The sequence below is a fragment of the Vitis riparia genome, chromosome 4, assembly GCF_004353265.1.
Source record: "Vitis riparia cultivar Riparia Gloire de Montpellier isolate 1030 chromosome 4, EGFV_Vit.rip_1.0, whole genome shotgun sequence".
In the NCBI taxonomy this organism is placed as follows: domain Eukaryota; kingdom Viridiplantae; phylum Streptophyta; class Magnoliopsida; order Vitales; family Vitaceae; genus Vitis; species Vitis riparia.
Genome location: NC_048434.1, coordinates 262,272 through 289,036, shown reverse-complemented (window position 1 = coordinate 289,036; position 26,765 = coordinate 262,272). Strand labels below are relative to the sequence as shown.

Here is a 26,765-nt window from a genome sequence, read left to right as displayed (position 1 = left end):
ATAAATCAATCTTGTATGATAATCAAGTCAATCAATCAGTCAATCAATCGATCAGTCACATATGTGGGGCCCCCACCAAGGCCCGTTTATTTTTACATGAATTAATTTCATAAATTCCATTATTCGGAATTACAGAAGTTAACCCTTATTTATTTCAAAACATTTTTTCAGAAAAACATGGATGTTGTGAAAATTGCATGCCAGAAAGAAAAAAATGGTAGCAAAGTTTATTGAAGAGCAGATGCTTGAAACCTAAGAAAGATGTTAAGGATGAAAAACGGAAGACTTAAAAAAATAAAAAAAATAAAAAATATATAGAAATGAATAAATAAAATAAAATAAAATAATAATAATAATAAATATATATAATAATAATAATAACTAAATAGGCAATAAATAAATGAAATATAGAAAGTTTTCTTGAAGAACAGGACTTTGGAAAAAATTATTTGAAGAAATGGGAATATGGAAATTATTTTTAAAGTAAGAATAATAATAATAAATAAATAAACGAATGGATAACTAGATAAATAAATAGAAGTAGGAAAACCACGTGGCCAAAGGTTGCATGCCAAAGGTGGCCAAGCAACCAGAAACATGTGAGGGTGGGTCCAGATGCAAAAGCCTTTATTATGGCTTGGAGATGAGTGAGTTGGGGCAAGCCCAAGTCAATTACAAGCTTGCCTCGGCCCACTACTGCGTCCAGCTCTTATTGGGCCAGATCCGGCGTTTTAGGGTGGCAAATGGACCTTGCAATGGCCCACTCTACGTCAGCATTATACTTCACCGAGATCAACATGCTGTGTACGTCTACATGACGTTCGGAACCAGCAGAACTGCTGGTCTCGTGCTCCTCCACGATGGCGCCCGGGACAACGTCAAACCGAGCATGGAGCTTCTTCATCTTGGAAGCTACACCCTGCAGATCCCAACATCCCAGCACCGACACAAAGTCGCCGATGCTGAAGAATCCAGCCAGGACCACCAGCTCCACCGCCATCTCTTTGAACTTGTCAACCCTTCTTCTTCAGCTTTTCAAGGAATGGAGAATTCTCAATAGCCCTCTTGCTCTCTCCTGTGATATAATAGATATCATTCTGCCCTTCCTTCATCCTTGTGACATAATCCTTAAGACTGGTCAGCTCATCTCCGCTCTTGGTGGAGTGATAGCGAAGCAATTCAGCAAGCTTACCTTTGTTCTGGGAGTCCTCATGAATTCCAAGCTTTAGGTTCTTTGAGAATGCCTCATAGAATTTATTGTAATCATCCCTATTCTCAGCTTCAAAGAAGAGTTCAAGGCATTTCTTAACCAAATTTTTGCGGATAACCTTGAGGATCTTGTTCTGCTAGAGCATCTCTCTAGAGATGTTGAGGGGGGGGGGGGGGGGGGGGGGGGGGGGAAGGAGGGGAATCCTCAGAATCCACAATACCCTCACAAATCCCAGGTACTCGGGATTAACTCCTCACAGTTGTCCATGATGAAAACACGACGAACATAGAGCTTGATATTGTTGGTTTTTTCCTTGTGTCAAATAGGTCAAAGGGTGCCCGCTTGGGAACAAATAGGATGGCTTTGAACTCAAGCTGCCCCTCAACAGAAAAGTGTTTCACAGCCAGATGCTCCTCCCAGTCATTGGTGAGACTCTTGTAAAATGTGGCATACTCTTCTTTAGTAATCTCCTCAGGTTTCCTCATCCAGATGGGCTTTTGCTTGTTGACTAAGGACCACTCATGTGACACTTCCTTGATCTTCTTCTTTTTCTTTCTCCTCATCAACTTCCTCTACCTTACCCTCCTCATCCTTCTTGTCTTCTTCATCTTCATCATCAGAAATCTCCTTCTCAGTGGTCTTCTCAATCCAAAGAGAAATAGGGTAGCTGATAAATTCAGAATGCTTCTTAATGAGATCCTTAAGATAGAGGGTGATCTTAGTACCCCTACCAAGGCTCTCACTAGAGTTATCCCCCAGTGACAGTGAAGGAGCCACCAGCCTGTGACTCCTAGACATACTGTTCATCATCATTGTGGTCGGTAGTAACAATCACCTTCTCAGCCACCAAGTAAGCCGAGTAGAATCCAACACCAAACTATCCAATCATGCTCACATCAGCACCAACAGCTAAAGCTTCCATGAACTCCTTGGTTCCAGACCTTGCAATGGTACCAAGATTGTTCACCAGGTCAGCCTTGGTCATTCCAATTCCACTGTCAATGATAGTGAGACTATTGTTGGCCTTGTCTGGGATTATATGGATGAAAAGCTCAGGTTGTGCATCGAGCTTGCTCTTGTTAGTCAAGCTCTCAAATCTTATCTTGTCCAGAGCATCGGAGGAATTGCTGATGAGCTCACGAAGGAAAATCTCCTTGTTGCTGTAGAAAGTGTCGATGATGAGACTGAGCAGCTGGTTGATCTCCGCCTGGAATGCAAACGTATCCATCTCCGCCATTTCTGAACACAGAGGAGACTCACAAGGCTTTGGAGAGTTTTAGGGTTTCGATGTAGTGGGTATGTGGAGTGGTGAGCATGAACGTGGGTATGATAGTGGGGTGAAGTGAGTATACGAGCAATGGACATGTATGAGGGATGGGTACGGGTAGCGTGAAGGGTACGTGTGCATGGCTCCATGCATGAAGGTGAGTGACCTTGGGGATTTCTATGGGGATGAGCATGACACGGGTGTGGTGGGCAACCAGGCATGCAAGGCTCCATGCACGTGAGTAAGAAATGAGTGTGGGGGTTAGAAAGAGGAAAGGACATTGGCAATGGGCATGATGATGGGTTTTGACAGGTATGAAGTAATGAAGGTAGGGTGGTGAGGAATAGAAATGGAGTGCGGCGAGGACGGCTACGTGCATGGGGCCTCGTTTGCATGGGAATTCAAGATAGTGAGGGAAGTGGGTATTTGATGTGGTGAAGAAAGAGAATGGTGGTAAAAAAAAAAGGGTAAGTTGGGAGTGTTGAGGAGTGGTGGCACACATGAGTGACAATGGGCATGCACATGACGTAGAGTGGTAAGGCATGGTAGATGTGATCATATGTAGGGCTGTAGGCATGAGGGTATGAAGAGAGAGGAGAATAGTGATGGGTTTTGACGAGTTTGCTCGGGGCCTCCGTCCTTGCTCATGACTGACTTCTCTTGAGAATTCCATGATACTATTTTGCATTGACGAAAATAGATCCATCCTTTGCAATATCAAAGGGCAGTGGGACCCGGGTAGGTGCCATCCCCAGTAGCTGGGGCTAAATGACAACATGTAGACCATATGCAGCCACTAAACCCCCACGGTAAGGATCACCATGAGGATATGCAACATGAGTCACAGAATGGTCATAGTCAACTTGTGAAGGGTTAAAGACAACGTCTGGGTTCTTGTTTATGTCTGAAATGAGAGTGGCAAACCCTAGAAAAGCGGTCCCAAATCAGTTTTATGCACCATAGTTGTTATAAAATTTCCAGATCTCGAAATGCAGAAGACTCTCCACCTTAAGAAACCCTTCTCCAAAATCATATTCTCCTCCTACACTACTACTGCATGTAGCAACCCGACCAATATTAGAAACAATAGTGGCATTACCAATGGCCATTAGTTGACATTCTGACCGTTAGACCTTCCTCACATTCCGAGTTTTAGCAAGCTCTCGATATATTCATTCCGATAGGTAGAACTTCGAGATGTAGGGTTGTAGACATTTAGTATTCAGAACCGGGAGCATTTAGAAGCTTCTCGGGCGACAGCAGCTTAGAACAAAAGGCTCCAGGGACACATCAGTTGCAACTAGCTCCAAGGAAAGAGAGAAAAGAGACCAGAACGGGGGAATTCATAGAAAGAAAAAAAGAAAAACAATTGATCCGGAACAAGCAACGTTAAGCTTGCAAGCCAGGTGGGACATAGAAACAGATTTTAAAGGCAATGTTAACAATGGAAAAAAAATTTAGCAGAAAATCCCGGCAAAGCAGAGCAGCACATAAGCATAATAGCATAAACAAAACATGAATCAGCAATGTCAAAGTTCACCGACAGCTTAGTTCTCAGCCAAAAAAATATATATAAGTGACTAGCTATCCACACTCAAATCAGGGAAGTAATAACTAGGAAGAAATGTAAGCTTGGGAATGATGAATAAAAACAGAGAGTCTACAGTACCATACATACCTGAGAATAAGCTCTTTTTTCACCCGGTTTCTTGCTCATCTAGCTAGAGAGTGCCCTCTCACCCAGATGCTTTTTGCAACCCCCCTCTGTAAAACCTCTCCCTTTAATCCCCTCCTCATTGCCTTTTCTTTCTTCTTTCAACAAAAGGATCTTCTCTAAAGAAAAACTCCTCCTTTCTTTCCCTACCCCTTGCTGATCTGGATGTCCCCTACTTGAAAAAAAACCCTCCTCTCCTATTTCTATCTTCTTTGGCAAGCCACTACTTGCCCTACTGTTCCTCTCCTCAGCAAGCATGGTACCTCTGACCACCAGCATGGTCGTCCATGTCTCTTGCAGCTGGTCCCATGCATGGAGAGGGGTCCCCCCACACTTCTTGGGTGCTGCCAGGTATACCAGGTGGTGAGATAGCATTCCCTCCAATGCTATATATAAAAAAAATCCTCAAGAAAGACTAATATCCTTTGGCTCTTCAAAGGGGGTCTACAAATATGCCTCTTTTCGGTAGAATTTACAAATGTGAGGAATATTGAATACTAGAATGAAAAGAAAGTGTGAATAATGAGTGGAAAGAAGTGAATTCTACCGAAGAACCAAAGAGACCCCCACAGGGACACCAGTGAAACACAGACTTACTCAGGTCAACGGACGAACATAAATGCTCTAATCCTAAAAGAAAAGGATGTCTTAAAATGACTTTAAAGCCACACTAAAGGATCCAGACTCTCTCTAAGACGTCTCCATAAGTGACTCGAAAAACCATATCAAAGATGAGTAACGGTCGAACCACTCCGGAGTGCCATAAAGAAAGTGCCCCGAGAAGACTGCCCTAAGAAAACTACATGCCAAGCATAGGGTGCTCAACAACATGACCGAAGTATGCGTCGTAAACTCGAAGGACTACGTCATGAGCAATGAGAAGAGAAAACTGGAAGAGCAATAACGAAATAAGCGATGAGCACAGGATAACACGGTGAGGAAAACGAGGATAGATACAAACCCCTGAAGGTAAAATGTGTAATGCTAGTGAACATGAATGTCGAAACTATGACCCTTAACGATACAGTCGAGGAGAAATGACTCTAAACGTCAAAACACAGAAAGATGGTGACTCAAGGTCCTCAAATGAATATGTACAATGGCTCTGAATGTCAAACTAACGAATGACGGTGGCACTGAATGCCAAACAGGACAGTGGTTCTAAACGCCAAAACTAAGAAAGATGATGACTCAAAATGCATGAATGGGTATGAAAAGCGGCTCTGAACGCCAAACTAACAGAAAAAATGTGGTAGTGGCGTCAAATAGAACAGTGGCTCTGAACGCCAAAATTAAAGGAAAGAAACGACTCAAAAGGCCAGAATGAGTGTGCCCAATGGCTCTGAACGCCATAATGGAGGAAAATGGTGATGAATCGAACAAAAGATAGACATGAGGACTCTGAGTGTCAAACTAAAACCTCGACTCGGAACACTAAATAATGATAATAATAATAATAATAATAATAATAATAATAATAATAATAATAATAATAAACAGATAATGGCCCTGAACACAGAATGAAGATGTGGCTCTGAACGTCGAAACGAATGATATGCAGTGGCTCTGAACACCGAATGAAGAAGTGGATTTGAATGCCGAACGAAGGTATAGCTCTGAATGCCAAACGAAGCGAAACATGGCTCTAAACGCCGAAATAAAGATAAGTAATGGCTTTGAACGTCAAAATGAAACAAAACAGGACGCTAAATGCCGAAATGAGTGACGTAGTGGCTCTGAACGTCAAATGAAGAAGTGAATCTAAACGCCGAGCGAAGATGTGGCTCTAAACACCAAATGAAGTGAAACATGACTCTGAACGCCGAAACGAAGATGGGCAATGGCTCTGAACGCAGATACTGAGAAGTGATGGCTCTGAACGCCGAAACTGAGAAGCGATAATGATGGCTTTGAATGCCAAAACTAAGAATGCAGCGAGGATGGCTCTGAACACCGATACTGAGAAGTGATGGCTCTGAACGCCGAACGAAGATGCGATGATGGCTCTGAATGCCAAAATCGGGAATGCGACGAGGATGGCTCTAAACACCGATACTGAGAAGTGATGGCTCTGAACGCCAAACGAAGATGCGGTGATGGCTCTGAACACAGATACTGAGAAGTGATGGCTCTGAACACCGAAACTGAGAATGCGGCGAGGATGGCCCTGAACACCGATACTGAGAAGTGATGGCTCTGAACGCCGAACGAAGATGCGATGATGGCTCTGAACGCCAAAACCAGGAATGCGACGAGGAACGTCAAACTAGGAAGTGATGATGATGACTCTGAACATCAAACTGAAAACATGATGATGATGGCTCTGAACGCCGAAACTGAAAATGCAATGAGGATGGCCCCGAACACCGATACTGAGAAGTGATGGCTCTGAACGCCGAACGAAGATGCGATGATGGCTCTGAACGTCGAAACCGGGAATGTGACCTTGAACGTCAAACTAGGAAGTGATGACGATGATTGCCGAAACTGAGAATGCGACAGTGACGACTCTGAAAGTCAAAAATGAAAAATACGACTCTGAGCGTCAATCTGGGGAGTGGTGACAGCTCTGAACACTGAAACCGAGGATACGACTCTGAACGTCAAACTGATGACCGATGATGGCTCTGAACGCCAAAACTGAGACAGTGACCCTGAACTCTAACTAAGAAGTGATGATAATGACTCTGAACATCAAACTGAAAACACGATGATGGCTCTGAATGCCGAAATAGAAAAATGACGGTGGCTCTAAAGGTCGAAAAACTGAGAATGCAACTCTGAACGCCTAAACTGAGAAATGATGGTGGCTCTGAACGCCAAATGAAGAAGTGACGATGATGGCTCTAAACATCGATACTGAAAAATGTGACTCCGAACGTTGAACGAAGATGTGATGATGGCTCTGAACGCCAACAACGAGAAGTGATGGCTCTGAACACCGAATTGGAAGTGTGGCATGGTGACTCCGAATGTCGTAAACCGCGAATGAATGGTGGCTCTGAACGCCAAATGAAACATAACATGACTCTAAACGCCGAATGAAGATGTGGATTTGAACACCAAACATAAATAAAACACGACTCTGAACGCCAAACCAAAACTGATAACTATGAGCGTCAAGCTAAGAAAGATGACTCCGAGTGTAATAGATGAGAAGACATAGTGGCTCTAAACGTTGAGCTGAAAAATGATCAACGACTCTGAACGCCAAAATGAAACAATGATACCTCTGAATGCCGAAATGAAATGACGGCTCTGAATGCCAAACCAAAAGAAACATCGATGAATGCCAATCTGAAACAAAAGCTTTGCATGCCCGACTAAACTGGTAATTAGGAATGTCATGCTTAGAAAGACGACTCTGAACATCGTAAATGAGAAGACACAGTGACTCTGAATACCAAGCTAGAAAGGAATAATGGCTTCGAACGCCAAAATTGGAGAAATGGCTCTGAATGCCGAATGAGGGTGGAATACGGCTCTGAACGCCGAATTGAATAACTAACATTGGCTTTGAACGCCGAAACTGAGAAGTGAAGGTGGCTTTGAACGCCGAAATGAAACGATGGCTTTGAATGCCAAACTGCAAGGAAACGATGAGGGGGAAATGCGCCCTAGTGTAGCAAGCCGCCACAATTCTCAATCCGCTGGAGGGGTCCGAAAGAGACTCCGTGAGTCCCGAAAGATGCTCGGCTAGCTAGTCAGAATGATCAGGTCGACAGTGAGCATAGTCTCATGGCCCGCTCGAAGAAATCACCAGGTCTGTCGGAGTGTCGCAATAAGCCGAACTCCTCTAACTCATAATGCTCTGCCAGAAGAATCTATCGTCATCCCAAACGGATAATCTGATAGTCCTAGGGAGTAGTCCGGTAGGAGACACACCACGATCTCGACATAACAATCTACTGAATAGTCCTGGCCAATGGGGTGATCCAAACCCGAACATCGTGCTCCACTGAAAGCTCATCTCGACAAAAATCACAGGAATAGCGATCAGTAAGACAAATACAATATATCCCGGCTAAGGGATGGAAACTGTAAAGGATCTGTGAGAGAACGATCGCCTCCCCGGCTAAATGAGGGAAATATGCCCCAGTATGACATTGTATGTACCCAATCTGTCCTGATAACTCAAGAGTAACTCCATGGGGACGTACAAAGGATCTAACATGTACTCCGCTGAAAGGGTGAAGCGGGAATCCACGCGCTTGAGATAACTCTGTCCAAGAATCACGACTATATCAGAAAACGTGAATCGGGCTGAAAGACTCAAAAGAGACTCCACGGAGTATCAGGACACAATGAAATCGAATCATCAATCCGGTGTGTATCTCAAAACCGATGGTGATCATGCAAATCAGTGGGAGATCTACAAATCTCGATCGAAATAGGGAACACGCTCCGGTGTGGCATCCAAATGTGATAAGTCAAAAAATCAGATGAGCTCAAATCATCCGTCATCGAATGCGCGATCCACGTCATCTATGTCTGTAACTGAATCATACCCATAGATCGAAGGGGCGTCTCCTAGAAGGAAAGTATGATGACATCTAAGTGTCGAGAGGTGCAGGCCTAACGGGGCAACCTCTAAGAGGCCCCACGGAGGAATCATCGTAAAAACAGCGAATAGATCAGCGTCTCGGCACACGTCTCGCAAATGGGGATAAGTACGCAACTCCACCAAGATCTGTAAATCTCATCCAGAACAGTAATATGCCCCAGTATGGCATCGAACGTATGATAGGTCGAAGATCGGGCGGCATGAAATCATCTATCATCGAACACACGACATCTGTGAAGAATCATAAATCTCATCTGAAATGGAAAATATACCCCAGTATGGCATCAGGTGCACGACAGGTCAGAAGGACAAATGACGTGAAATCATCTATCGTCACACATGTGACCTCCATGAAGATCCGTAAATCTCATCCAAAACGGAAATATGCCCCAGTATGGCATCAAGTGCACAATAAGTCCAAAGAACAAATGACATGAAATCATTTATCGTCGCACATGTGACCCCCATGAAAATCAATAAATTTCATTCGAAACGGAAATATGCTCCAGTATGGCATCAGGTGCACGACAGGTTCGAAGAGCAAAATGACATGAAGTCATCTATCGTCGCACATGTGACATAAGTGAAGATCCATAAATCTCATCTGAAATGGAAAATATGCTCTAGTATGGGCATCAGATGCACGACAGGTCAGAAATCGGGCGACATGAAATCATCTATCGTCGAACATGTAACACTGGTTATCCGAATCCATAACTGAATCATGCACATAGATCCAAGATGTACCTCCCGGATGGAGAAGCATGATAGCATCCAAGTGTTGAGAAATGTGGACCTCACTGGATGGATCTCGGGAGGCTCCGTAAGGTAACGATCATGTCCACATCTTAGTGAGCATCCAGTAAGTGATGATGATTGTGCAAGTCCGTGATGATCCATAAACCTCCAAATGAAATGGGATATGCCCTAGTGTGGCACCAGAGGTACTATAGGTCAAAAATCAGGTGACACCAAATCAATCATCGTCAAACTCGCGATCCCGGTAATCCGAACACAACTGAATCAGACCTACACATCAAAGAGGCGACTCCCAAAAGAAGAAGCATGACAATATCTAAATATCAATCAGATCTCAAACATCTGTCCAAGTAGAGGCTATCGAAGACGACATCTGATCCCATGGCCTCAGGGTGGTCTTAAGACACGGGACGTAATGTAGGCCAAGGTGATAGGGTGATAGAAACGAAAGAAAACTAGGCTCAAATACCCAATGATCAAAACTCATGCCCTCATATATGAAATGCAATATGTATAGTGAATCCCATGAGCCATGGACCTGAGGATGCCTAACATGAATATAATGTCGATAAAGAGACAAATGAAGCAAAATGAACTGATGGTGATATGTGTAATGATTATGCGAAGTGAGTATCGAACCCGAGATGGGTCGCTGTAAGGAGAGAATAAGACGTGAAGTGAATGAGATGAATCACAAGCAACGATAAAAATGACAGTGAAACAATGAATATGTGAAGAAATGTGGTGATCGACTCAGATCAAACATGAAGTGAAGTCACATCAATAATGAATGTAATGATGGAAAGGACAATGACTCAGAGTCCTTAAGAGAAGGTCACTCATCTCTCTCACAAATAGATATGACAAAGCAATACAAATAACATAGAATCTTAGATAGCTCACATATGAACTCCCAATAACGAACATACTCGATAAAAATGACCCCCAAACATCAATATACATACTCAATGATCGAGAACACTATGCACATACACACATGTGGTTATTATTTTTCTTTTTCTTTTCTTTTCATTTTCATTTTCATTTTTTTTTTTTTACATATATACAAACACACATACCCTGAACATGAACAAATGAACCCCAATGATGATGTCGATAACGGATGGACACCATCTCAAGTGCTAAGGTAACCCAAAACTCTCTCTAACGAGATGACCTTCTCAAATTAAGGATCTCTAAACCAATGTCCGCGAGATAGATGGTGGAAATGATGTGACTATCCTCCATGTGATGAACTGAGGAGGATCACCACTCAGGGTAGAGAGAATATGAAACAAACAAGTAGTAGATAAGATAAGGAAGAAGAGACGAGGAACACAACTAACAAGATGAGATGAAAGTGCAGAGGTGTAGTGATAGGAAAAGATAATGAGAAAAACGTGCCCCTAGGTCCAAGGCTCACGAAACTCCCAAAAAATGCATGCATACATTAAAGGGCCCTTATCCCGGTGTGAAAATGTGAGCAAGGTGATAAGAAAGAAAGGTTATAATGCGCATGCGAGGCTCAATGGGCTAGCAAGGGACTATGAATCACAAAGGAATAACAAGGTAATGGCTAACCGAAATGATAGTCACCCATCCTACGACCATGGTCTCAAACATAATACCTCTTTAGCTGATCCACGTTGGTTGGCTCTAAGAATCGGTTTCCATCTAAATCCATCAACCATGCGGTGCCCTCTGGGGTCAACTCCCTGATGAAATAAGGTCCGCTCCAGTTGGGTTTGAACTTCCCTCTAGGATCTCTGATCAATCCCCTGATGACTTTCAGAACCAAGTCACCTATTCGTAATGGTCTAGGCTTGACCCGCTTTTTGAAAGCGCGGGCCATCTTCCTTTGATATGCATGAAAATGGTCTGTTGCTTTCAATCTCCTCTCATCTAGGAGATTGAGCTGATCAAATCAAGCCTAAGCCCAATCTGCCTCAGGAATCTGTTGCTCTAGTGCTATTCTCAACGAACCCATCTCAATCTTAACGGGTAGCACCGCCTCCATGTCGTATACCAATGAGTAGGGTGTAGCTCCTGTAAAGGTGCGAAAAGAAGTCCGATAAGCCCACAATGCAAACGGGAGCTTCTTTGACCAATCCCGAGAAGTCTCGACCATCCTTTGTAATATCCTCTTAATATTCTTATTCGCGGCCTCCACTGCCCCGTTCGTCTGTGGCCTGTACGCAGACGACCTATGATGTCGGATGCCATATCTCTGTACTAAGGTGTTAACCTCTACCCTGAAATGTACCCCTCTATCTGAAATCAACTCATGGGGGACTCCATAGCGACAGATAATGTGTGATCTGATGAAACTAGCTCCAGATGATGTCAATCTCGCATACGAAGTGGCCTCCACCCACTTGGTGAAGTAATTGATGGCGACCAGGATGAACTCATGACCATTGGAAGATTTCGGCGAAATCTTCCTGATGATGTTGATACCCCATACTGAAAACGACCAAGGTGAAGTCAGTGCGTGCAACTCTGAAGGTGGCACGTGAATGAGGTCCCCATGTATCTGGCACTCGAGACATCTATGAACAAACTGGCAGCAATCTGTCTCCATGGTCAACCAGAAGTAACCAGTCCTCATGATCTTACGGGCCAACATATGCCCTCCCATATGTGGTCCATAGACTCCCGCGTGAACCTCTCTCATCACTCGATCGGCAGAGGCACGATCTAAGTACAGTAATAACATCCCATCAGCTGATCGTCTATACAACGTCTCGCCACAAATCACAAATCGGGCGGCCAACTGTCTCAGTGTTTTCTTATCCTTGGCCGTTGTGGCCTTAGGATATACGCCAAGTATCAGAAAGTGATATATGTCATGGTACCAGGGTAGACCATCGTCTATCTCTGTAAAGTCAATCAAATAACAGTACGTAGGAGCAGACCTCGACTCGATCAACAATGGGCGAACAATGGCATCAGCAGGAATGTCAATCATGGAAGCTAGAGTAGCTAAGGCATCAGCAAACTGGTTCTGCGCTCTAGGCAGATGGGTATACCTCAAATCATCGAATCTCCCGACCAGTAGCTCCAAATACGCGTGGTAAGGCCTAAGCTTCACATCTCTAGTCTTCCACTCACCCTGAATCTGTCTCAATACCATATTGGAGTCACCAAACACCTCCATCTGTCTAATCTCGAGCTCAAGGGCTGTCTCTAATCCCAAGATACAAGCCTCGTACTCAACAATGTTGTTCGTGGCAGGATGTCGGTCTGAGAATGCCAAACGAACAAATCTGGGAATGTGATCACCATGAGGGGATATTAACAAGACGCCTATCCCGTATCCAGAATGGTTGGCTGCACCATCAAAGTACATGCGCCAACCTGACAGACTAGTCACAGTAGTGACATCCTCGTTAGGGAAGTCATCATCAATGGCTCTGTCATCGGAAACTGGTAAAGAAGCTAGGTGATCCGCGACAATGCTCCCTCTGATGGACTTCTGAATGACATGATAAATGTCAAACTCAGTCAGAAGTACCAACCATCTCATGAGGCGACCGACTAGAGCGGGTCTATCAAACAAATATCTCAGAGGGTCTAGACGGGATATCAAATGCACTGAATACTCGGTCATGTAATGTCTCAATCGTCGAGTGGCCCAAACCAAAGCCAAGCAATAGCGCTCAATCATAACATATCTCGTATCGTAATCTAGCATCCTCTTACTCAGATAATAAATGGCTCGATCCTTGCCCGAATCATCGAGCTAAGCCAACATGCATCCTAAAGCCACATCTGAGACGGATAGGTATAGGAGTAAAGGACGGCCTGGTGTAGGAGGCGCCAAGACTGGGGGTGACAACAAGTACTCTCGGATCCTCTCGAATGCGCGCTGACACTGATCATCCCAAACAGTAGGTTGACTCTTCCTCAAGAGTCGGAAAATGGGCTCACAGATATCTGTCAATCTGGCGATGAATCTGCTGATGTACTAAAGTCTACCCAAGAAGCCTCTGACCTCTCTCTCTGTCCTCGGTGCAAGCATGTCAAGGATGACTCTAATCTTGTCCGGGTCTACCTCTATGCCTCTCTCACTGACCATATACCCTAAGAGTTTCCCAGAAGTCACTCTGAAAGTGCACTTCTTGGGATTCAATCTCAATCTGAACTGTCGGATCATCTCAAAGAACCTCTCCAGAGCTGCTAGGTGATCTGGTCTGTCTTGGGATTTCAGTATCATGTCGTCTACATAAACCTCGACATTCGGATGCATCATGTCATGGAAAAGGGTGGTCGTCGCTCTCTGATATGTGGCTCCTGCATTTTTCAATCCGAATGGCATGACTCTGTAGCAATAAGTACCCCACTCGGTAATAAAGGACGTCTTCTCCATGTCCTCTGGAGCCATCAAGACCTAACTGTACCCGAAAAATTCGTCCATAAAAGACAACATCGAATGACTTGTCGTACTGTCAACTAGCATGTCAATGTGTGAAAGAGGAAAATCATCCTTATGACTGGCCTTGTTGAGATCTCGAAAATCAACACAGACTCTCACCTTGCCGTCCTTTTTGGGAACAGGGACGACATTGGCCAGCCACTCTGGGTACTCGACCACTGATAAGAATCCTATACTGAGCTGCTTCTGAATCTCCTCCTTGACCTGCAAGCTCCAACGAGGATGCAATCGTCTCAACTTCTGCTTAACCGATCTAACATTGGGCAGAAGTGGCAAACAATGCTGGACGATAGATGAATCAAGGCCCGACATGTCCTCATAGAACCATGCGAAAACGTCCAAGTATGCTCTGAGCAACTAGATAAGGTTATCTCTCTCATCAACATATAAATCTGATCTGATCCTCAACTCTCTAAGCTGATTTGCTATGCCGAAATCAACAATCTTCATGTCCCCTACAGCAGGTGAAACTCTCTCATCAACGGGATCCGAATCGGAAACAGAAGATGAGTCATCGTCTGAATCATTGTAGACCCTCAATTTTGTCCCTCGACACTGACATTTATCCTTTGGGTGTCACCTGCACCCATCGTTCTCATATGGCGCCACTAGGGTCCCTTTTGGGCCTAGTCGGTGTCCAAGCCTCGTGTGGGCTTGTCTGTGGTCCATTGTGGTGCGTATGTGGTTCATTTTGGAGGGTCATCGTGGCCATTTTCCTAGTCATTCACATCACCCTATAGGGAGGAAGTGGGGTCGTCCCGATGTTTTAGCTTAGTTGGAGTTTATAGGGGCGTGTTGAGGTTCGGAGCACTCAGGCTTGTTTTGATCATATCTCCTTTTTCCGAACTCGGAATTGCGCACCGTTTTTTTCATAGATTCCTCACTCTTCCAGGAACATTCTGTCAAATTTTCAAAATTTTTTGCAACCTGTTCGACCGGTTGGCATTCGGTTCAGCTGATTCATCGAGTCAACCGGTGTAAAACACTGATTTTGGTAATTTTGGGACCCAAGTCCTACATGGTTCAGGCCCATAAGCTCCAGATCGGTTTTGGGCAATGTTGTGGGCCCATTTTGGGCCTTGGTTTGGGTTCCTTGCAGCCCACCACGAATCCATATGGATTCTTGGTGGTGAAGCAAGCTGGAAACTGAAGGGAGTGAGCTGGCCTCGTAAGTGCAAGAGAAATAATGGGGGGTGTGTTTTCTATGCTGATGGAGGGGATTTCGGTGCTGAAGAGGAAGGAACCCAGGAGGCTCATATGCTGAGAGGGGTATGAGTATAAAAGGTGAGAAGATAGGAGGGCAGAAGAGAAAAGAGGAAAAAAGAGGGCACTTTGGAGAGGGGATATTTTGCTGGTGAGAAAAAACAGAAAGTCAGGGCACCTTCTGAGTTAAGAGCATGGGGGAAAGCTTCAGCACTGTGGTTATTTTGAAGAGAAGAGCTACAGCATCTCATTTTTTGGAGGTCATCATCGGCATACACGGATCATATCTGGTGGAGATCCTGAGGTAAGTAGGCTGAATTTTTTTTACCTGCAGTTTATCTTCAATCTTCTTCATATGCATTTTCTCCTTCCGCATCATCTTTTATTTCCTTTGATATGAAGATTGTATTGCTTGGGTGTGGGCAATAAAGGTCACACATGATTGTTTTTGATTGGTTATAAATGGTTTATAAACTTTCTGACCAAATTTAGGATTTTCATCAACCGATTCAATCGGTTCAGCGCCATAGCTGGCTGCCACTGTCAGCCATGAGGAACCCCTGACCTTTCTTTGTCCGGTTCTCACTCATCCGAGCTCGGAATTGAGAACTGTTTCTTTTGTTTGTTTCCTTATTCAGTTAGAAGCTTCCTGACCAAATTTGGGATTTTTTATCAACCGTCTGAACCAGTTGGGAATCGGTTCAACCGGTTCAGCGCCATAGCTGGCTGCCTCTATCAGCCATGAGGAACCCCTGACCTTTCTTTGTCCAGTTCTCACTTATCCGGGCTCGGAATTGAGAACCGTTTCTTTTGTTTATTTCCTTATTCAGTTAGAAACTTCTTGGCTAAATTTGGGATTTTTTATCAACCGTCTGAACCAGCTGGGAACCGGTTCAACCGATTCAGCACCATAGCTGGTTGCCTCTGTCAACCATGAGGAACCCCTGACCTTTCTTTGTCTGGTTCTCACTCATCCGGGTTCGGAATTGAGAACCGTTTCTTTTTTTTTTTGCTTCCTTATGCAATTAGAAACTTTCTGGCCAAATTTGGGATTTTTTATCAACCGTCTGAACCGATTGGGAACCGGTTCAACCGGTTTAGCACCATAGCTGGCTGCCTCTGTCAGCCATGAAGAACCCCTGACATTTCTTTGTCTGGTTCTCACTCATCCGGGCTCGGAATTGAGAACCGTTTCTTTTGTTTGAATCCTCACTCATTTAGGAGTTTTCTAGAAAAATTTGGGAATTTTTCTCAATAGGTTGTACCAGTTGAGAACTAGTTCAACCTATTCTGCTGGAGGACTTTAGGTAGCCCTCGATTTTGGCATTTTTCGAGCCCTTATCCATTGGGGCTCAAACCCATTTGCTATAGGGCACTTGTGAGCCATCTTGAAGGTTTAAGTCAGTGTTTGATTTCAGCTAGTATGGGCAATTTTGAAGTTATGGGTGGTGTGGTCTAGATGAGTCTAGTTCAATTTGTATGACATTTGGGGAGTCCCTTACCTCATTTCAACTAGCTATCTTCCTTTTTGGCACAAGCTTTGATGCTTGATTTTGAATACATGTTACGTGGCTGACTCACCCTCTGCTGTAGCACATGGCTAGGGACCACAAGTATGCATCGTTGGTTTTGATTGTTGAATCATATGCATGCATGGTGCTTAATCCTGAATGTTTGTTATGTGTTTATCTGTGTTTGGCTGACCTTTTATGCAGCGCATGGCTGGGGACCACAGGTACGCACCCATTGTTTTGGTTGGTTGAATTCATATGCATGCCAAATACCAATTAAGATTGTGTGATTCATGACATCTATTTAGCCTAGGGTTTCATCTTTGACCCATATGCTCCCACATACTCAATTCATTAGTAGAGACCGAGTTCCGGGCCTAGAGGGGTGCTACCTCGCATGAGGTACCTTCCCAATGGGTAACCTGATCCCCGGACCCAGAATCTAGTTTTCGCAGACCGTTTTTTCCATACTAGGGTCATTAGGGGTTTTTGTTCTTACTTAATTTTCCCCATTTTAAAAATAAAAATAAAAAGTAAGTGGCGACTCCATACAACACCGTTCCTTACCGGGGGCGGGTTTTTCAAAACTGGAAAACTCAACTTTTTCATTCCTTCTTTTCATTTAAAAGCGAGTCACGCCGATCCAAAGGATCGGGTGAGGGTCCACAATCATGCTGCGCAATCTCATCATCAATGTCAAAAATCTGTGATGTGGGTGAAGATGGTGTAGATAAAGCGATAACATGACATACAAGAAAATACTCAAAGATGCTCAAATCCATAGATGAAAAGTCAGAAACATAGTCATGACGGGAGACAAATCCCGATACAACATCAAAGGAAAGAGGTGGGTCCATAAGGTCGGACGCTCCCTCAACTAGGCCAACAGGGCCATCAAACAAACCATCAGCAACTATAACATCCTCGACGATCTCCGGAGCAGGAGCGAACTGGATCTCCTCGACGATCTCGAGAACGAACACCCCAAAGAGATCAAATGGTGAAGCGAGCTCAGGCGGGGTTATCTCCTTGATCTGGCTCAAGCTCATCGCGAGCATCTCATCAACGTACTCGTCAGTGGCACGGCTCCGCCCACTATGTCTCCGATCTTGGCAAAAGTCTCGTGCTCATCGATCTCATCCGGGAAGCAAAGCGTCATAAGGTCTAAACAATTAATAAATCAATGTGACAGGGCATTGAATAGTCAATAAAGACACTTATCTTAATTGCCTTGGTATACACGCACCAGTGCTGGAAGCGATGATGAAATGTCGTTGATATTGGATTTTATCAAAATATCAATAAAAATACTTATATTCATGTAAATTTGTATACAAATAAATTTGTATACTTATATAAGTATTTTTATTGATATTTTCATAAAATCCAACATAGCAACAATTCATCATCTGAGTGTGATTGGCACGCTCTGTTAAAGGACATGGAAGTAGCAGCTTGCGTGAACAAAACGGGAAAAGATTGCTTTCACAAGTCTTCTTATAGTCTAAACAATTAATAAATCAATGTGACAGGGCATTGAATAGTCAATAAAGACACTTATCCTAATTGCCTTGGTATACACACACCAGTGATGGAAGCGATGATGAAATGTCGTTGATGTTGGATTTTATCAAAATATCAATAAAAATACTTATATTCATGTAAATTTGTATACAAATAAATTTGTATACTTATATAAGTATTTTTATTGATATTTTCATAAAATCCAACATAGCAACAATTCATCATTACTTCTAGAGACATTGCGTGTATTTTGGTGCAAATTGTACGTGTATTGGAACAGGATCCTTATTCTTAAAAGCAAACCTTCATCATTAATTTACATATTCCATTGTTTTTTGAGAATCAAATACATAGCCTTAGCTAATATTGATTGAAAGTATGAGAATAAATTTTAAAAATCAGAGAGCATCCAAACCATTGAAATTATTTTTATTATTTTATGGATAACGTAAAATAATAGTACTTTGTTTCACACAAAGAAAGAACTATTTTTCTCTTAAAACATTATTTTGATTTTTTATATAAGGATTTCTTATAAAATGTTTGAGTTCCTTATTCTCTATTTTAACTTGTAGTTAGTTTTATCTTTTTAGATTATTGTTTTGAAGCTCTTACAATTGAATGTTATTTATTTATTTATTATATTTTTTTAATAACTCTTGTTCCTCGCGACTCACACTATGATTTGGTCAAAAGTAGAATATTTTGAACTTGGAAAGAATGTAAACTGTAATATAAAGTTGAATTATTTTTTTTAAAAAAAAATCATAAATAAAGACAAGTAAATCTTTTCGGTTGTTAAAGTGGGGTTAGAAAGTAAAAATTAAAAAAACAAGACTAATAATGTCCTCCTTATCAGGACAAGAGATGGTGGTTGGAGATCTTATCCTTAGCTTAGGATAGGTAAGGGACAACTTCATTTTCAAGATATATTTCATGGAGTGGAGTAGGGGATACTTCATGGAAACTCATGAAGTGATGGAGAGAAAATGTTAAGAGAGAGAATATACATATAAAATAAAAAATCTAAATCATTAAATATATATAATAAAATTTAGGTTGTTGAATCAATCTATAAATAAATAAAACTAAGATAAAAGGTTATAAGGTACAAACAATAAAACTTCAAAACACATGTGAAATTATTTGATTATTGATATTGTTATTGATATTGTTTTCGGTATTTTAATCTGATTATAAAATTTAAATCCATGTCTTACCCTCTATTTTATCTTTTAAACCTGATGACAGAAATAGGGGGTACACCAATTCCTAATGCTGCTTTTGCAAGTCTTGGTAATCATAAATAAATGTGGAAAATGCCATACTAAAGAAAAGACTTGACTTTGGGTCAACGCTAGGCGCCGATTAGTCTACATCACGTTTTGATTTTATGGAAATATCAATCATTCATAGATTTTTTTTTAATTAAAAAATTAAAATAATTTTAATATATATTAATAAATAATAAAATAAGTAATTATACTCATGTTAAATTGAATGTATTTTTATATAAGAATATTAGATGATACATGTGTTGAACATGAAGTTGTTCTAATCACACCTAGGCATTTTATTTTTATTTTTTTCTGTAACTTATTATGAATAAAAAATCACATAAAAATGTTAGTTCTAAAAAATTATTTTACAACATTTTTATAGCTTCTTTTACGTGAAAATTGGATGTGAATAGAAATTCATATGCATTAAATATATATTAGAAGTTTTTTATTTAACTAAAAATTTCAGAATTATCTTTCTCTTTAATAACAATATTTTTGACATATAATTTTCAACATAACAATTACTTCTACCTCTTTTATTTATCAATATAAAAGTTAAATTTGCAATTTCAAACAATCCTTAAGAGTTGATTTGGGAGTAACTTTGAGTGAGATAAAATACCTTTTTTCTATACTAAAAATTAGGTTTTAAAGACAATAATTTATTATATTATATATTGATGGATGTTTTTTTGAAATTCTTTTTTCTTATTTATATATTTAAATATTAAGTAATTATCTCTAAATAATAAAAGTATTACAGATAATAATAATATAAACTAAAAGTATTTTTAAGTAGAATCACTTAATATTAATATTAGGTACAGATATGAAAATGGATGTGTTCATGCCTTATTTATATTGGTTAAAAAAAAGAAAAAGAAAAAATGAAAACCATAGCCGGGTGGGGTTTTTGAGTTGGTGTAGAAAAAAAGGCATGACAACTTAGCAAATGGATGGTGACGTAATCATCCTAACACAATCAAGCTGTGCATTATGGAAAAAGTGATTGATGGGGCAATCTCCACAGGAGAAATATGAAGCAACTTTTGGAAGTGATCGTTGGAGTATATTTTAATGGGAATTTTTAAGAAGTACTTTTAATTTTTTTAATACTTAAAAGATAAAAATTTTCATATACTAAAATTATTAAAAATATTTTCTAAAATTACTATTAAATATAATTTTAATTTATTCATAAAAAAAAAGTCTTATTTTTCTTATTTATATACATAAAGGATTCACCCCTAAAACATTCGTTATCAGGTCTCTTTTGAAAACAATTTATTTAAAACTCTCTCTTGTTTTGTTTTTTGTACTAGATTACATTTCCAACTTTTTGAGGATGACATCTTGCTTAATATATATATTCAATACTCTTTATTTATTTTTTTAATATAAAATGTGACATTCTTTTTCTTTGATGATGTCTAATTAAACTAATCTATCAATAAAGACAAGTATTCTTGGGAGAAAGTGAAACAAATGAAAAATAAAGACCAAAGGATATCTATTTAACTTAAAGAAAGATGGATGGGTAGAAGTAGAAATCTGTAGTTTTGGGTCTTTGAGAATTTAGGTGTGTTAGTCAAATTTCCAAAGTAGTGATCAAGTGGGCAGTACCCCACAAATGGGGAGAAGGATATTGATAGTCAAGTCTGACAACAGGATCCAACATTGATTCCACACGGAATCTAATCTTGTCTGTGGACTAAGTTTGTGGAGAAAAACTGGCATTGGAATAATGCACAGCTAAGGGAAGGGACAACATTGATCAAGATTGAAAACTGAAGTTTCAACAAGCATTTCATATCACTCTTTCATTTCATCTCAAGAATTCTACAATTAATCATGAGAATTCTAGTGGAAAAGTGATAACGTGGATTTGATCTTATAAAAAGAAAAATACGAAAGTGTATAGTTGAATTTAGTTTTCAACAAGTTATTTTTTCTGAGTTTTGAACAAAAATAATTTATTTTAAAAAAATATTCCACAGGATAGATTCCATCTTAGAATAATTTTAGTGCATCTCATCCACATGGGTATCCTGTTAACCAAACTTTTATAAACTTTATACGGAAATAATTATTTTTAAAAAAAAAAACAATTTTGGATGCATAAAACAAAATAAATATAAGTATTAAAATAATGATCATATTATTACTTTGATCCATGATACAAATATCACTTTTGAAGTGAAATTGAGTCATTTTGTGAATTGTATTGTCAAAGTTTTCAACTCACTACTCTCATATAGTGGATGGATCACTTGTGTGGTGTATGTTGTTAAAAAATAAAATAACAAAATGACATAAGAATGAGAGTGTGACTTCGGACCTTAACTTATAAAAAGTTGTAAATCTCTTAGTCTTCCCATAAAAGACTATATGAGAGTTATACTCATTATTTACACCTATTATGTACAAATTAATGGATAATGGTGGGTTATGAATTTGAATACATCTATATAATTGCATAGGTTATACTTTTCCATTTTCCTCCATTGCTCATAAACATAATGTACAAAATAAATTTCATAATAATAGGGTTACAAAAGTGGTAATACCACATTCATATAAATTTAATTTTCTAATTCCCTATTTATCATTTGAGTTTTCCATACATAAAACTCTTGGATGCCCAATCAATTGATTCATCTACATATCAATTGATACTTTTAAATAATGTTTACACAAATATAATTATATATGACCACACATTATAGGAAAAGAGCTAACATATCCACCTTATAAACTATAGTTGTTAATTATGATTTTGAATTTTCTTTTAAAATGGTTAAAACTATAGTTACCCACATCGGTTTTATATTAAAAAAAAATTAAAATCATACTTATCAATTAGGGTTTTATCACATAAAAAATATTCTCAAACTATTTGGATGCCCAAGTACAAATACACTATTTTGAGAATTATATTGATTGAAGATCCATTTTATGGATTTTTTTTTTTCAAATATATTATATTTGTTCAAAACTCAAGTTTTCTTCCAAAACAAATATCATTTATTTATGGAAGAAGGTGCCGAGTTGAACTGATACATGACACCTATTAGTATTCCAAATAAGGAGCTTTGGGCACCCTACTGTTAAGTTTTGCATAAAGCCCATTATTTTTTTTTTCTTTAAATTTTTAAATAAGTCAATAACATTTTGATTTCAATTGATCTGTTTTCATTATTTCAATGATATGGTTTCCATCTTTGTGCAGGTTTGAAGTTCAAAACATTTTGTGAAAGCACTTAGGAATTCTTTTACGTTCAACTAATTAAGTTGTTGTAGTGGAAATAAGTTGAGAGGCTCTATGAGGAGTACTTGTATTTCTGCATTGATTGATAATTGATTCATCCTAACAAATGCATATATACAATATGCTGAAAAATTGATTTAGAGAAGTAATCACAGGTCTAACATAAAATCTAGAAAAGTATGTGATATATTATTAGAAAACATGATGCACATCCACTAGGATGCAAATCTTAAGTTTAAGCTTTTAAAAAAATTAATTATCCAGCATATTATTAGAGCTTTATTTGGTAGGAGTGTCGTGAGTTCTAATCTTACTACATGCTTATTTGCTTAATTTATTATTTTAAACACAAATGAAGTTATTCATAGTTTATTTACTTACGACCTATTTGTCTCTATACTTGTAGATAAGGGTGTAGACATAAAAATTTTAGTGGATTAAATTACCACTAATTTGATATTCAAAATAAATAAATAAATAAATATCCTATTATGGATAAGTTTCCTAAAAAAATCGAACTAATCTCCAATTATAAAAAATATAATAATAATAATAATAATAATAAGAAAAATATTATTATTATTATTATTATTATTATTATCATCATCATGGCAAAACCTTCTCAATAAGAAAAGTTGCTAAAATTAAGGAACTAAATTCCTTGAATTAAGCAACTAAAATTTGGGAATTCAAAATTCAAATTTCCTACCTTCACCTATAAATAGAGGTGAATTCTTTCAAGAAGTGGGAGAAACTAAAAAATTAGAAAAATCCAAAAAAGAAAATCCTAAAGAAGAAAATCTAGAAAGAACTTTGTATGGGAAAAAAAACTTTACAAAAAAAAAAAAAAACATCGAATCTCCCTACAAGTTCAGTAAATGATAGAATTGCTACATGCGTTCTTCGTCATTTAACGAGTTCATTTAGGAATAAGCCACTTGTGGCCCTCAATTAATCTTCAAAATTAAGAAAACGACATCGTTGTCTTTCAAATTGTGATCAAGGCAAAAAAATCAGAGAAAAAAAAATTGTTTTGTAAAAAATATTATTTTTTATATTGTACCACAATATTTTTAATTTTGATAAATATTTTGTTCACATTATTTTCCTATTGTTTTGCTAATTTTGCAGGACCTTTATGAAATTTGTGTGTACAAATTTCTGGCACGTTTGATGGGATCTCTCTGCCTTTGATATCTTTTGTTAGAAGATTGATCTCTACTACGTCGATGTTATCCAAAAGAACTCAAGTTGTGCATGTCAATAAGGACAATGACAAGATCGTCATTGCACAATCAACACACAACACTGCTACGGGTCCCATGACTCGTAGCAAATCAAAATCAACATCTTCACTTTCAACGAAATAAACAGGTCTAATTGTCTATTAAAACCGGTAAGGACACATGATGAACACCAACCATTCATCACTTTGGCTTCCTCGGGGGCAAAGAGCCACAGTCCTCATAGTAGGAGAAAACTCTCTTTAGCACTAAAGGACTTCAAGGATGAGTCTCCTTGCTTTATTACCAATACTAACTCTAGCACCAGCTCACACTCCGAATCACCAATTGGAATGTCAAATAAGGAAAACTACTTTAATCATTCCGACTCATTTATTTCTCTCATCTCAATGACTATACCGGTAATGATAGTCGGTACTACATCTGTAAAGGAACAATTGGTAGAGATGACTCACACCATTACCAAATTCACCATGATAGTTGAGGAGAATGATATGCAGATAGCCTCTCTCATAAACAAGGTTGAGGCACAAGTACAAAATACAGGTGAGTCAAGTCAAGAACTTAACCACCTTTTGAATGTTGCATCTATTCTCGATGATGCACCACATGCATCTAGGACAGTGCAAGTTGAAAGAAAAACGGTGGAATTTGCCTCGATGGCATCGTTATCTGTCCAGCAACTTCAGGACATGATAACTAACACCATTAGAGCGCGGTACGGTGGACCCTCACAGAGTACGCTTATGTACTCTAAACCTTACACTAAGAGGATTGATAACCTACGTATGCCTGTAGGTTATCAACCTCCAAAGTTTCAATCATATTATGGGAAGAGAAATCCAAAACAACATGTCATTTCGTTAAAACTTGTAACAATGCAAGTGCATATAGTGACTTGTTAGTTAAACAATTCGTTCGTTCCCTCTGATGGAATGCTTTCATTAGTACATAGATCTTACACCTAAGTGTATTGATAGTTGGGACCAAATGAAACGTGAATTCCTCAACCGTTTCTATAGCACCCGACGAACTGTAAGCATGATGGAGCTTACTAATACTAAGCAATGGAAAGATGAGTCGGTTGTAACTACAATAATCGTTGGCGTTCCTTAAGCCTTGACTACAAAAATAGATTATTTGAGGTATCAGCCATGGAAATGTGGATATAAGGATTGCATTGGGGTGTTTTGTACATCCTCCAAGGGTGATGCCCTCACACTTTTGAAGAGTTAACTACTTGAGCACATGACATGGAGCTCAACATAGCCAACCATGGTGCTAAAAAAGACCTTATTAATTGTTGACCAGCAAAGAGAGAGACATGATGAGAAAACAAGTGATCGGACCTCAATAAAACCCATCCACGAGTTAATGATAGTAAATACAATGCCCATCAAAATCTTAGCATGAGATAAAAAGAAGGAAGTAAGAGAGACTGGACCAATCCAGGAAAATGAGAGGCGTCGATTCACCTTGAAGGAATTAAAGGATAAGAAATATCATTTTCCTGACTCTGATGTGCCTAACATGTTGGAGGACCTATTCCATAAAAGGTTATTGAGCTACCTGGGTGCAAGCATTCAGAAGAAATGAGTCATGTTAATGATTCGAACTATTGTCATTACCATCAAATTGTTAGTCAACCGGTAGAGGAATGTTTCATTTTCAAAAATCTCATAATGAAACTTGCAAAGCAAGGAAGAATTCATCTGGATTTGGATGAAGTAGCAGAGTCAAATCATGTTATAGTTACATTTGGGTCTTTCGATCCTGTTTTGTTACATGTTCCACCTAAGACACTGGGGGCATGAGCTAGTACTATCCAATGCGAGTCACCGAAACCAAAGCAAACACGAGTGTCATGCCAAAACACTCTTCTTCACTTCTGCTCTGATAATGAATTAATGTCGTATAGCAAAGAGAGTTGGACATTGGTGACACGAAAAAAACCTCACAAGAAACAAGAATCTCATTGATCCATACCTAAATCTTCCTAGGAAGGAACAACGTAAGCAAAATATTCATCGATATTCGAAAAAGAAAACAAGAGATTGTACAGGTTGATGACTTCTTGGTACAGAAGCTCACCACCTCTGTCACCTTAGGAGAATACTTCCATCTAGAATTCTTTGATAATGTCTATATATATAGTTTAAAATAATTTTTTTTGCATTGTACATAGTTTGAAATAATTTTTTATTTTCATTTTTAAAAAATCTTTGAGAGTATTTTTTTTTACTAAATAATAAAAACTTATGGATGTGTAACTTAAAAACAAAATTGTTTTTAAAAATTTATACCATTATTTATTATTGTTCTTTAGAAACAATTTTAAAAAATAAAGTGAAATAGATAACTATTCTTCCATATAAAAAATAATAGACATAATTAATACTTTAAGTTCTTTAATAAATCTTCTATTTTTTTTTAAGAATAATGTGAAATTTAAAACTAATTAATTGATTATAAATTAAATAAAATAATTCAAAATGTCATCTTCGTAATTGAGTAATAAACATATGCATATTATAAAAAATTCGACTCATTTATACCTTAAAAAAAATTAACTTTTATTTGTTTTTATATTCATTTAAAATGAAATAATGTTAATAATTATTAATTGGACCTAATGATATGATTTTATTCATCTTGTTTTTAGGTTTACTAGAAAGAAAGATTTCGGAAGGGTGTGTGATAAATTAATATAACAACTTAATAATTTAATTTAAGTTATTAAATACATTAAACATATTTCATAAAATGATTTGATATCATAATTT

General features: G+C 39.0%; 1 pseudogene; it reads right to left on the bottom strand.

The window, feature by feature from the left end:
- Positions 1-1,013: 1,013 nt before the first annotated feature.
- Positions 1,014-2,447, bottom strand: LOC117912650 (annotated as a pseudogene).
- Between the last annotated feature and the right edge of the window lie 24,318 nt (positions 2,448-26,765).